Source organism: Symphalangus syndactylus, chromosome 11 (genome assembly GCF_028878055.3).
Source record: "Symphalangus syndactylus isolate Jambi chromosome 11, NHGRI_mSymSyn1-v2.1_pri, whole genome shotgun sequence".
Classification (NCBI taxonomy): domain Eukaryota; kingdom Metazoa; phylum Chordata; class Mammalia; order Primates; family Hylobatidae; genus Symphalangus; species Symphalangus syndactylus.
Genome location: NC_072433.2, coordinates 85,709,085 through 85,721,831, shown reverse-complemented (window position 1 = coordinate 85,721,831; position 12,747 = coordinate 85,709,085). Strand labels below are relative to the sequence as shown.

General features: G+C 41.1%; 2 pseudogenes; both read left to right on the top strand.

Moving 5' to 3' along the window:
• The first annotated feature begins 19 nt into the window (after window positions 1-19).
• Window positions 20-855, top strand: LOC129492676 (cytochrome c oxidase subunit 1-like; annotated as a pseudogene).
• A 4-nt stretch (window positions 856-859) lies between these two features.
• Window positions 860-1,593, top strand: LOC134731774 (cytochrome c oxidase subunit 1-like; annotated as a pseudogene).
• The last annotated feature ends 11,154 nt before the right edge of the window (window positions 1,594-12,747 follow it).

The following is a 12,747-nucleotide window of genomic DNA, read 5'->3' as shown; positions in this document are numbered from 1 at the left end:
ATAAACCTTATTCTTTTATATGATAATCACTGTCCCACCACCACCTATCTTCATCAATCGTTTATTGTTTTCAACTAACCACAAAGATATCGGAACACCATACCTGCTATTCGGCGCGTGGATGGGGATAGTTGGCACCGCTGTAAGCCTTCTGATCCGAGCAGAACTAGGCCAACCAGGAACTCTGCTAGGAGATGATCAGATCTATAATGTTATTGTTACCGTCCACTCATTCATTATAATCTTTATGGTGATACCAATCATAATTGAGGGTTTCCCCAACTGGCCAGTCCCTCTGATAATTGGTGCACCCGATATGGCATTCCCCCGGATAAATAATATGAACTTCTGACTTCTCTCCCCATCTTTTCTACTCCTACTTGCGTCTTCAATAGTAGAAGCTGGCGCTAGAACCGGCTGGACAGTTTATCCCTCTTTAGCAGGAAACCCATCACATGCAGGAGCCCCTGTGGACCTGACCATCTTCTCGCTCCACTTGGCAGGTGTCTCTTCTATTTTAAGGGCCATTAACTTTATTACGACAATTATTAACCTAAAACCCCCAGCTATATCCCAGTATCAAACACCCCTTTTCGTCTGATCAATCCTCATTACGGCAGTCCTTCTACTCCTTTCCCTCCCAGTCCTAGCCGCTGGCATTACTACACTGTTACTACACCACTAACTGACCGTAACCTAACACTACTTTTTTTGACCCTGCTGGAGACGGTGACCCTATTTTGAACCAACATTTATTCTGATTTTTTGGTCACCCTGAAGTCTATGTACTTATCCTACCAGGCTCCGGGATAATCTCCCACATTGTAACATATTATTCTGGAAAAAAGGAACAATTTGGATACATGGGCTTAGTATGAGCCATGATGTCAATTGGCTTCTTAGGATTTATCATATGGGCTCACCATATATTTACAGTAGGAATAGACGTAGACACACAAGCATACTTCACCTCTGCTACCATAATTATTGCTATCCCTACTGGCGTCAAGGTCTTCAGCTGATTAGCTACCCTGCACGGTGGTAGCATCAAATGATCTTCCGCAATATTCTGAGCCCTAGGATTCATTTTCCTTTTCACAGTAGGAGGTTTTACCGGCATCGTATTAGCTAATTCATCAGTAGATATTGTCTTACACAACATATACTATGTCGTAGCCCATTTCCACTATGTTCTATCAATAGGAGTGGTATTCGCCATTATAGGAGGCTGTGTCCACTGATTCCCCCTATTTTCAGGTTATACACTTAATCAGACCTACGCGAAAATCCACTTCACCATTATATTGGTAGGCGTTAATTTAACCTTTTTTTCGCAGCACTTCCTCTGCCTATCCAGTATGACTCGATGTTACTCTGATTATCCCGATGCGTACACCACGTGAAATATTATCTCATCCATAGGCCCATTTATGGGCTAACACAGTTATGCTAATAATCTTTATGATCTGAGAAGCCTTTGTTTCAAAACGAAAAGTACTAACAATTGAACAACTATCTACTAATTTAGAGTGGCTTTATGGCTGTCCACCACTTTACCATACATTCGAAGAGCCAGCCTATGTGAAAACCTAAATGAGAAAGGAAGGAATCGAACCCCCAGAAACTGGTTTCAAGCCAATCCCATAACCTCTATGACTCTCTTGATATTAGTAAGATTATTACATAACTTTGTCAAAGTTAATTTATAGGTTAAACCCTATATGTCTTAATGGCTCATCCTGTTCAATTAGGCCTTCAAGACGCTACATCCCCTATTATAGAAGAACTACTCACTTTCCATGACCAAGCTCTTATAATTATTTTCCTAATTAGTTCCCTAGTCCTATACACTATTTCCCTAATACTCAGAATAAAATTAACTCGTATTAGCACCATACATGCCCAAGAAATCGAGACTGTGTGAACTATTTTTCCCACCATTATCTTAATTTTAATTGCCCTTCCATCCGTACGTATTCTGTACATAAGAGACGAGGTTAACAACCCTTCTCTTACCATCAAAGCAATTGGCCACCAATGACGTTGAAGCTATAAACATACAGACTCTGAAGATTTAGGCTTCTATTCTTGTATGATTTCAACAGCAGACTTAAAGCCAGGAGAACTTCAACTCCTCAGAGTTGATAACCTTATAAGAATAAGGTTTATTCTTTTATAGTGGTTCAGATAAGGGAGATAGCAGAGGCTTTGGAGAGAAGCTATTGACAGAATATATATTCAGTAGTACTCTACAGTAGCCCTTACTGATAGGAATAAATGAGTGAAGAAGAGAGCAGAATAACTGTTGCCTGCTTGGTTTTTAGCTTTATACATTTGACATTTACTCTTACCAAGATGGGAAAGACTGAGGGAATAACAGTCTTTTTAGAATCAAGGAGTACATCAGTATGTGCCAGTTTGATAAGCAAAATACATGAATACAGAAAAGCAGTAAAATATGCAAGCCTGAAATTTGAGATGAAGCCAGAGATGGAGGTCATTAATTTGTAGAAAGTATGTGGTGACACTTAGGGAAAAGGTCATAAAAAAGAGAAGAGAGCTCAGGAATGGGCATTGTGCCATGTCAACCTTTACAGCAAAGTAAAGTAAGAACATGGTAGTTTTGGTACTAGAGATGGAGGAAGCAAAGTAAGAGGAAGACTAGTTAGAAAAGAAAAAAGAGAAGGCACTTCAACGGGATATGAGGAAGAAGAGGAGAGTACAATTGTAAAGTTAAAAGACAGCATTTCAAGAAGGAGGTTAACAGGTAAGTAAAGAAAGAAACTACAATCAGAAGGTAGCATATGTAACCATGACCTAGTAGTTACTTTCTTAAAAAATAGTCATTAAGAACTCATGTAGGGGTTTGAAATTTGGGATGAAGTCAGAGATGGGGGTCATTAATTTATAGAAAGTACGTGACACTTAGGGAAAAGGCCATAGAAAGGAGAAGAGAGGCCAGGGAATACCAATGTATTCCCTGATTCATGTAAAGGTTTTTTAGTGACTATTTTTTAAAGAAAGTAACTACTAGGTCATGGTTACATATACTACCTTCTGATCATAGTTTTTCCCTTCCCTGTGTAATAGGGGAAAGAAGGCTAGTCTGGCCAGTGAGATTACAAAGAGCTAGGGAGGAAACAGAAAGAGAGGGTGTCTCATGTGAGATATGGGATATCAAAACCTGAGGAGCTAGGAAAGCTGAAACCAGCCAGAGCTGAAACTAGAGTCTGAGAAGTCAGAAGGGGGCATCTGGATGATTACCAAGCTTGAGGCGCCAGAATCAGATATCAAAGCTGAGTTATGGAGACAGGAAGGTGGAAACTACAAAGAAAGACTAGAACAAGCACAAGCAAGGTGAGAATAGAAGGGAGGTGTCTAGAACTTCCTCCCAGATCAGGATCTTTTAAAAAATGTAACAGCCCAGGTGTAGCCACATTGGGTCAGTCTCAGTGGAATAACAGACGCTAGTTCCATCATCTATAGGCTCTCTTCTCCAGTTGGAGTGTACCAAGGCTTCTTGTGGATTGTTGAGAAGAAAGGCATCTCATGTTCTGGTGGATTCTTGGTGAAAACTCCTAATTTGGGAAGTGGGAAATGATTTCCCATAATCAGTGCTGTTTCCTGTGTGTGCAGCCTGTGTAGTTGCACAGGGCCGTGTGCTTAAAAGGACCCCATGTTCGGTTTAATGCTCTGCTGTCACCACCTTGACATTCTTATAGTTTTTGAACCAGGGCCCCCACACTGTTAGTTTACACTGGACCCATAAATGATGTAGCCAGTCCTGCAATAATTGCTTTTCTAGCCACATAGTTTACTTTTTTTTTCTGACCATGGGGTTTGTTTGAGTGGATGCTCTTTCTGCCACGTGTTTGGGTTAACTTTCTGCATCTGGCTGTAGATTTGTATCTAAAAGTTAGCAGACCAGAAGAATACAAAAGCTAAATAATTCAAGCAATGCTTTTCATAGTAGTTTTTAAACTGGGAGTCATAGTAATAGCCCAGGTGTCTGGATGGCACACAGAAGAAGGAGACTTCCTTGGTGAAGAGTGTAGTGGTGGCTAGATCAGAAGGAGGCAAGGTGTGGGATAAGGGGCAGCATGTTGGTGAGTGGCCCACCACCACCCAGATGGCAGCAAGTCATGGAGGAGAGGCAAATCCTCTGCACAAATCCTGTTATATTAGTCTGGTCTCATGCTGCTAATAAATACATACCTGAGACTGGGTAATTTATAAAGAAAAAAAGAGGTTTAATGGACTACAGTTCCACATGACTGAGGAGGTCTCACAGTCATGGTAGAAGATGAAAGGCATGTGTCTTACATGGCAGCAGGCAAGAGAGAGCTTGTGCAGGGAAACTCCCCTTTATAAAACCATTAGATCTCGTGAGACTTATTCACTATCACAGGAACAGCATGGGAAAGACCTGCCCCCATGATTCAATTACCTCCCATCAGGTCCCTCCCACAACACTTGGGAATCATGGAAGCTACAATTCAAGATGAGATTTGGGTGGGGACACAGCTAAACCATATCACCAGGGAACAAGCAGTGACAGCAAGAAGTTTTATTAGCCCTTGTGCTTTCATCTCTGTCCTTGGCCAGGAGGGCAAGCAGCCATAATATTCCATGGATATTATATTGAGAAAATGGGGAATGTAGGGCAACCTCTTCCACTCTGTTTTGTCTCTTGTGAAACTTTGCTTTTCCATGATGGTTTATGCATTCTGACCCATAAATAATTTGAGAGTAGAAGTATTAAAAAATTACTCCCATCTTACCCAGCAGTGGACTCAATGTGTCTGCCCTTGCCTCGGTACTCAAGGCTGCAGTGATAAGATTGTGCCACCATGAAAGACCATCTAACTTTAATGTCTCAAAGGCAGCTCTAATGACCAGAAACTCTTTCTTTCTCATAAGGCAGTTGTCTAGGTCTGAGACCAATATCTTGAAGATGCAGGCCCAATGTTTACCTCCACCAGTGAGGAGATACAATGGCCTCCACTCTGATGTTGGGGCAAACAGTTTCATCTTGTGTGTCCTGGATTGGATCAGAGTAGAATAAAATCAGGCAGACAGGGATTCCAATTAGTCAAATATTTTGTCTTTGAGTAGATATATAATAAATCTCTCCTTTCAGAAGAACCTGTGAGTTGCATGATAAATTGAGCACTTAAGGTGGTCACTTAATGCAAATCCAAGAACCACTGGACATCCTTGATTGTTTGGTGTTTTCACATTCAGAACTGTTAGTAACTTGTCCACAAGCATGTAAATCTCTACGCTAACACTGCAAGGCAGAAATTCGATTTTCATGGTCCTGAATATACATGTCTCAGTATAGCTTGAGTGAGTGAGTGGCCTGAACAAGAGATTTGAGGGAGGTAAAATCAATCCAATCTGTTAAAATGTCATTTAAGTTTTAGATGTGGCCATGGACCAGGAGGTAAGATAGTATTTCATTCAATTAAAGTTACCTGGAGGTTGCATGAAAACTATATGAAAATCTACTCAAACTATGTGGGAAAAATCCGTAAGAGTGTCTTCTTTATTTTGATGGTTTTGGAAGTCTGAACTGTTTTATTCGATATAGGTGTTTTATGTATCCCCGGGCTCAGTAGGCTCAGGTGCTGGGACTCATGGGGAACATGGGGACTCTCCCTTGGTTATCTCATTGGGCTGTGGCTATTTTGTATAGATGAAAGCTCTCTAGATTTTGAAGAGTTGAAGTGACAGAGGGCCTGAGACCCCTTTCCAGTTGTGTCTGCAGAGGGTAGAGCTATGTGTCTTCAGAGGTCCTTGAATCTGGTCAAAAAAAAAAAAAAACAACAAAAAACCCCCAAAATTCTGTATCACTATTAGGTCTATCATGTGATTACTCTCCAGATGCAGGGGGAGTGTGTGAACATACCCTCTGGGAGGCGGGGCATCTGCCCTGCAGCGGGCTGGTCAAAGAAGAGAAGAACTGGGGATGGCATTCCTTCATAGTTGCAGGCAGTGTTGACAGCAATGCTCAAAGAAGTTTAGCTTGTAGATCCTTCAGGTGAGGACGATATCATGGATGTCCAGTATGGAGACATTGAGGACCAGGGAAAATGTGGAAAACTCTTGGTGGACAGGCATTATGGCCCCCTGAGTCCAGCCTCATGAGGGCACTTATATAGGGACAGGTCCTTCTGTAGGTAGGTGCTGTTGGCAGAGACTTGAGCTTAATATGGTTGATCATGGGAGGTTGTGGAGTCACCAGGGGCTTCTCCTTACCCTTGAAGACTAAGGAATAGAGTGCCGTGGGATTTAGGACAAGGCTCTGCCAGATTCTTGTTGAGCATTAAATTACAGAAATCTTTTTTAGTTTACGTAGTAGTGTTCATGCTGGGAGTGTTCACTTGGAGTTCCTGCCCTGCCACAGAATAGGCACAGCAGCCCTCTCTGCCAGTGAGCCCCTCTCTGGGGTCAGCTAGAAGAAGGGGTAGGCAGCTGGAGGCAGTGTACACATCACTACTTTTAGCATTTATACTTTTTTTTTTTTTTTTTTGCCTGTTGAGCCCTGGGTCTTTTCTTCAGTTAAGCCTCCAAAGCCACGCCATTGAAACCCAATTATGAGCTGAAAATGCCCTCTGCCTACCAGCATCACTCCCCAGCAGTTAGTGGCATTCCCCCAATGCTCTATCACACAATTTCATTTCTGAGATTTTTACTAAGTCCCCTTGAAGACTTCTTTTTCTGTAAGAAGGAGGTCTGCCAACTATTCATCTCCCATGCACAAGTGGTTCTGTAAATGCTATAGTAAAATGTCTTCTAAATAAAACAAAGCCACAGTGGCTAGAAATATGTTAAAACTTTGTCTCATTAATTAGTTTTGATTCTAAAATTGTATGGAATATTTGTGGGAGAGGTATACATATTTTGTAAAATAAGTACTTTTGTCTTACAAGTAACTCTAGCATGAGCTCTAAGAACCTTGTTTGAAATTTCATTTCATGGTCAATTCAGCATGTAATGAAAAGTTCAGGGAAAGATTGGAGTGCATAACTTGGGCCATGGGAGACATGGATATGTTTCATATTTCTTAATTTATACCTCTTTGTAGAAATGGGTGAATAATCCCAATTTTCTGCAGGAATAGAGCCACCATATAATATTCCAAAAAAAAAAAAAAATCCATGGGTTGCTATGGAAACGATGATGCTTGCAGTCCCTGGGCTCTGCCCAATGGGGATCCCAGGGAACAGTTGCTGCCAGGGTTTCTCCCCTTCTGTGTCCCTTGGTAGAGGATCTGTATCCCAGCTGATGCTCAGGCTCTGCTCCCAGCCCCAGCTCCACCTGGAAGAGGGAGAGGTCTTCTTGGGGAGGAACGTCCTCTTAGTCTAGCTCTTTCATGATGTGGAAATGATTCCTCTCTCTGTATTTGGAGAACTGGGTTGGCTACATGTTTGTTAAAAAAGCTTCAAGACATTTAACCTATCATGGAATACTTCTAAAAATGCTGACAGACTCATCACTATTTCTTTTATAACTATATTAGTTTCCTATTACTGCTGTAATGAGTTACTACAAATTACCTGGGGGCTTAAAACAACATGAATTTAGTCTCTTACCATTTTGGAGGCCAGAAGTTCAAAATCAGTCTCATTGGACTAAAGTCAGGGTGTCAGCAAGGCTGGTTCCTTCTAGAGGCTCTAGGGGAGAATCCATCTACTTGCCTTCGCTGGCTTCTGGACGTCATAGTATTTCCTGGCTGTGGCTCCTTTCCTCCATCTTCAAAGTCAGCAGTACATTATCTCCAAATCTCTTTCTTTCTGTCCCTCTGCTTGTGTCACCACCTGGTCATCTTTCTCAGTCTGAGACACCTCTCTCTTCTTGTTTTTTTTTTTTTTTTTTTTTTTTGAGACGGAGTCTTACTCTGTCGCCCAGGCTGGAGTGCAGTGGCACGATCTCAGCTCACTGCAACCTCCACCTCCTGGGTTCAAGCTATTCTCCTGTCTCAGCTTCCCAAGTAGCTGGGGTTACAGGTGCACACCACCATGCCCAGCTAATATTTGTATTTTTAGTACAGATGGGGTTTCATCATGTTGGTCAGGCTGGTCTCGAACTCCTGACCTCACGATCTGCCTGACTTGGCCTCCCAAAGTGCTGGGATTACAGGCATAAGCCACTGCGCCTGGCCACACCTCTTTCTCTTATAAAGACCCTTGTGATTACACTGGGCCTATTCAGATAATCCAGAATAATCTCCCCATCTGAAGACCCTTAATTTGATCATGTCTACAGCCTCTTTTACCATGTAAGGCCACCTCTTCACTGTAGGTATTCCATATAAGGCTACAGATTCCAAGGATTACAATGTGACATTTCTGGGGTTGGGGGGGGTGCAGGTATTATTCAGCTTACAACAATAAAGAATGAGTATAGAAATATGAAGTTGGTGGCCTCATTTGCAGTATGTCTTTATGCAAAGCCTTTTACAAATCATTTCCAGGAAAGTCCTTAGTTCTGGCAGAGACCTTTTATAAAAGCCACTTCAGTATAAAATTGTCCTATTTTGCCACTGCCAAGTTAACAAGCAGTTTAACCACAGGCTGTTTTGCAAACGTGATTTTAAACAGCCAATTACTTTGGATGTATTTATTATTTTGTGTTCAGTGTAATGGCAATGAATTCAATGAATTAATAGTCACGTAGTTGTCACATGCCATTTCCAAAGAGTTCTCCTTGAGCCCAATACTCATTAGAATTTCCTAATAAACACTATAAAATGACTCTATCCTGAAATATTGTCAAATTACAATGGAAAAAAATCACATACACAAAATCCATGTAACCAGGCATAGGAATTCTGAGCATCTCCTTCCTTCTCTTTCTTTCTCTCTGTGTGTCTCTCTGTTTCTGTTTCTCTCTCCATCTGTCTGTATCTGTCTCTCTCTCTCTATCTGCCTCTGTTTTTTTGAGCCCTTACTCTGAGGGAAGCCAGTTACCATGTTGCGAGCAACTCTTACGGGGAGACTTATTTGAGGAGAAACTGGTGTTTTCAGTCTAGAGTCAGCAATGACCTGAGCGTGAGGTTGGAAGCAATTGGAAAAAAAAAAAAAAAAAAACAAATCCTGAAAACATTTATCCAAATTAAAGCTGCTGAGAAGTATAAGGAATAAATAAGAGCTTCTTGGTACCAAAGAAACTGAAGATTACAGAATGTCCTTTATTAGTCTTAAGAATGAGGGGGATGTAATCCCAGCATTTTGGGAGGCCGAGGCGGGCGGATCACGAGGTCAGGAGATCGCGACCACGGTGAAACCCCGTCTCTACTAAAAATACAAAAAAATTAGCCGGGCGTGGTGGCAGGCGCCTGTAGTCCCAGCTACTTGGAGAGGCTGAGGCAGGAGAATGGCGTGAACCCGGGAGGCGGAGCTTGCAGTGAGCCGAGATTGCACCACTGCACTCCAGCCTCGGTGACAGAGCGAGACTCCGTCTCAAAAAAAAAAAAAAAAGAATGAGGGGGAAAATGAAAATACCCTTTCTCAGTACAAAGAATCAGTGAAGAGACTATTAAATTTGACATGAATTATGAAGTAGAAAAATCTGCTTAATTTATTAATTTTATGATATATGTAATCAATATCTAATTTGGCATAACACTGTAAATATTTTTTTAAAAAGGTCTCTGAATTTACTTTGGAGATAACTGCATCCCTGGCCAACACCTTGATTGCAGCCTCATGAGAGGCTCTGAGACAGACCCAGCTAGCTAAGCTGCTCACAGGTGCCTGACTCACAGAGCCTGCGAGATAACAAATGCTTGTTGTTTGCAGTCATGACATTTTGGGGTAATTTGTGAGGCAGCAATAGATAACTAATACACCAGCCTTGAGCATCTTAAAGTCTCATAAAAAAATTAGTACCTTACTCAAGACTGTACCTTCAACCAAATGTTGGATTTTGAGTACTCTGCAAAGGCAGAGGTGGAGGAAGGGGAGACCTGAGCGTAAGGCAAAACTCTGTTCGCCCTAAAAGTTGGACCTGTGTATTCCTATGACACTGATAAAGTGGACATGCTGAGAATACATTTGCATGGGGGCACTTAAAAGCATCCTGGGAATAAACTCTTCCTAAAAAGATTTGTTACATTAGTCAAGTCCTAGTGTTAGAAAAGAGTGAACACAGCTTGATGCTCTACTTAAATGGACTGCTTGGCCTGGACAAACAGGAATGTGGAGAAAGCTGCTTTGGGAAAAATGAAATAAAGTTTTCTAGAAAAGACAAGTATTCCAAAATTTCTGGGAGATGATATACTGACCACAAAGCAGCTCTGCTTTGTGCTCCCAAGGTGTAACTTTATCATGAGGAAGAGGGGCTTCCCTTGGAGTACCTTGGACTGCAGAGGACATAAGTGTGAAATGGCACTACCTTTCCTGCCTATGGAGAGGGGCCTAGAAGGGGTTTCACAGACAGAAGCCATCTGGGCCACCACAGTGTGTCGGAGCCAAAGTAGGAAAGGAGGGACTGGCAGAGGCAATGTGAGAGCTCAGAAGTTTCTGTGTATGGGCACCAAGGAAAAGGAAGCCTGCAAATTCCACAGTCATGAAACAGAGCCAAATTAGAGAAATAATATACTGCCGTTATGATTTTTCTTAATCCTCAGGCTGGTGTGCTCTGTGAAACAGAAATTATATTCCTTGGGTTTCTCTGGGTAATTAGTAATTCCAGTATAGCATCTATTTATAGCATGGACTAATTGCTACCCAAAGATTAGAACTAACTGCCTTGTATTAAACAGATGATAGCATGAGCATAGAGAAAATGTGTACTGCCACAGATTATTTATATATCCCCAAGCCTGGGCATAGCAATAGAAAACTGGGTTAGAAATATTGTTGCAGCTAGTAGAAAAGACTGTTTAGTTTCCAAGGGAAAAGTGATGGTCTTCCCTGGAGACCAGAGGGTCCCTGCCAGCATTAGGCAAAGAACGTTTTGACTCTAGCTGGAACTTTCCACCAAGGCATTATGTAAAAGGAGGTAGGGATGGAAAATAGAAAGAAAAGTGTGTTGATTGAAGCCTACAGGATCCATAGGGAATAACATCTGCTCTATCAAGGCAAAGAATGTCTTACAATTGTGGGGGAATTCTTGGTGATGGGTACATAGGTGTTTTAAACCAAGGAAAAGGCCCCACAACCATATGGATTCCATTTTTAAAGATATATCAGACTGTAGGACATTCATGCTTGTAATGGTGGAAAAAAAGCTTTTTTATTGACAGTAATAGAAATAGTAGGTGAGATGAGGTTCACTCTAAGCAAATGGTTGCTATAGTAAAACTTTTAATGGTGGCTAGGATAATAGGAAAGAAAGTATGATTCCCGTACTTAATACAAATTGATAGAGGAGGAGAAATAGAAAGTCATTTATAGCATAAAGATGGGCAAAACCCAAGATGGGGAAGCACTAATCATTGGAACAGCTACCAAGTTATCCAGCATTTCAAGGCACTATCCTAGAAGTAACTTTCAGGTGACCCAAACTAGTGGCTGATTATTAAGTTCTTCCCTAATATTCTGTGTAATAAACATATAGAACTGTGAGTTGGAACAACCATTTCATTACTGTTTCATTAATACCATTTTTTCTTGTGGCACATGACCACAGCAAAAGCAAAATTTTAGTAATTTAAAAGTCCAGTTTTACTTGGTAAGCCATGTCAAGCCTAGCTTTTCTGGTCTTTTAAACATGAGGCTTAATTAATGATGGTTTGATTCCATGGCTCCCAAATTATTTGTGCAGTAGGGTGGTGCTACTCAAAGTTTGGATCCAAGCTCCCTGCACATCAATCACCTTAGAAGTCTGTTGAGAAAAACACACACACACACACACACACACACACACACATATATTATATATATATATTTATGTGCATGTTTTATATATATACACACACGTGTGTTTTTTTGTGTGTGTATATATATATACATAGAGAGAGAGAGAGAGAGAGAAAGAGAAAGGTGGGTCCTGGGAATCTTAATTTCAACTATTATGCTTTCCTTCTTGAAGTGACAAGTACTGTAGGGACTGTACTTTGAGAAGCCTAGTTCCAGGGAGATTTTGATTGATGAATCCTGAGGAAAGGCAGGGGGAGGAAGACAACCACCAAGAAGGAAAGTGCAGAGCAGGGAATGTAGTCAGAAACTCCATGATCTTGCCTTTCAAATTGCTTCAAATTGATTTCAAATTTGATATTAACAATAGAGTTTTGTCTATTCCAGTTCCCATAATAAAGACTGGAGGTAAGCTGAGATTCAATCTCCCTCTTGCTTGTGTCCTGAAGATCCAAAATTAAAATTTGACTCTGGAGACAAAGAGGGTACTGTTGATGGTATGGCCTGGAAGATCAGCTACAGGCTGGACCTCAGTCCACTATTAGCCCCTAAGCTACAAAAGGGTTTTACAGAATGTTGAGAAGCCTTGTTATGGGATAGTATCAGTAATTATTAGGATGCTAATGATAATAGTGAATGTTCCTATCATTTATTTTTAAACACAGACTTGAACAGTCTTAGGTAATTCTTATGATAACCATATGATATCAGATGAGGAAAATTAGACTTAGTAACTTACAAGTGTATTTTGCTGCTATGTGGACAAACTGGGCTTTTAATTTCAGCCTGTTTTTCTTCAAAACCTATGAACTATATCACTAGTCTCTTTGCTTGCTTAAGTGATACTGTGAGGGAATGGATAAAGCTATTCTAAATTAAC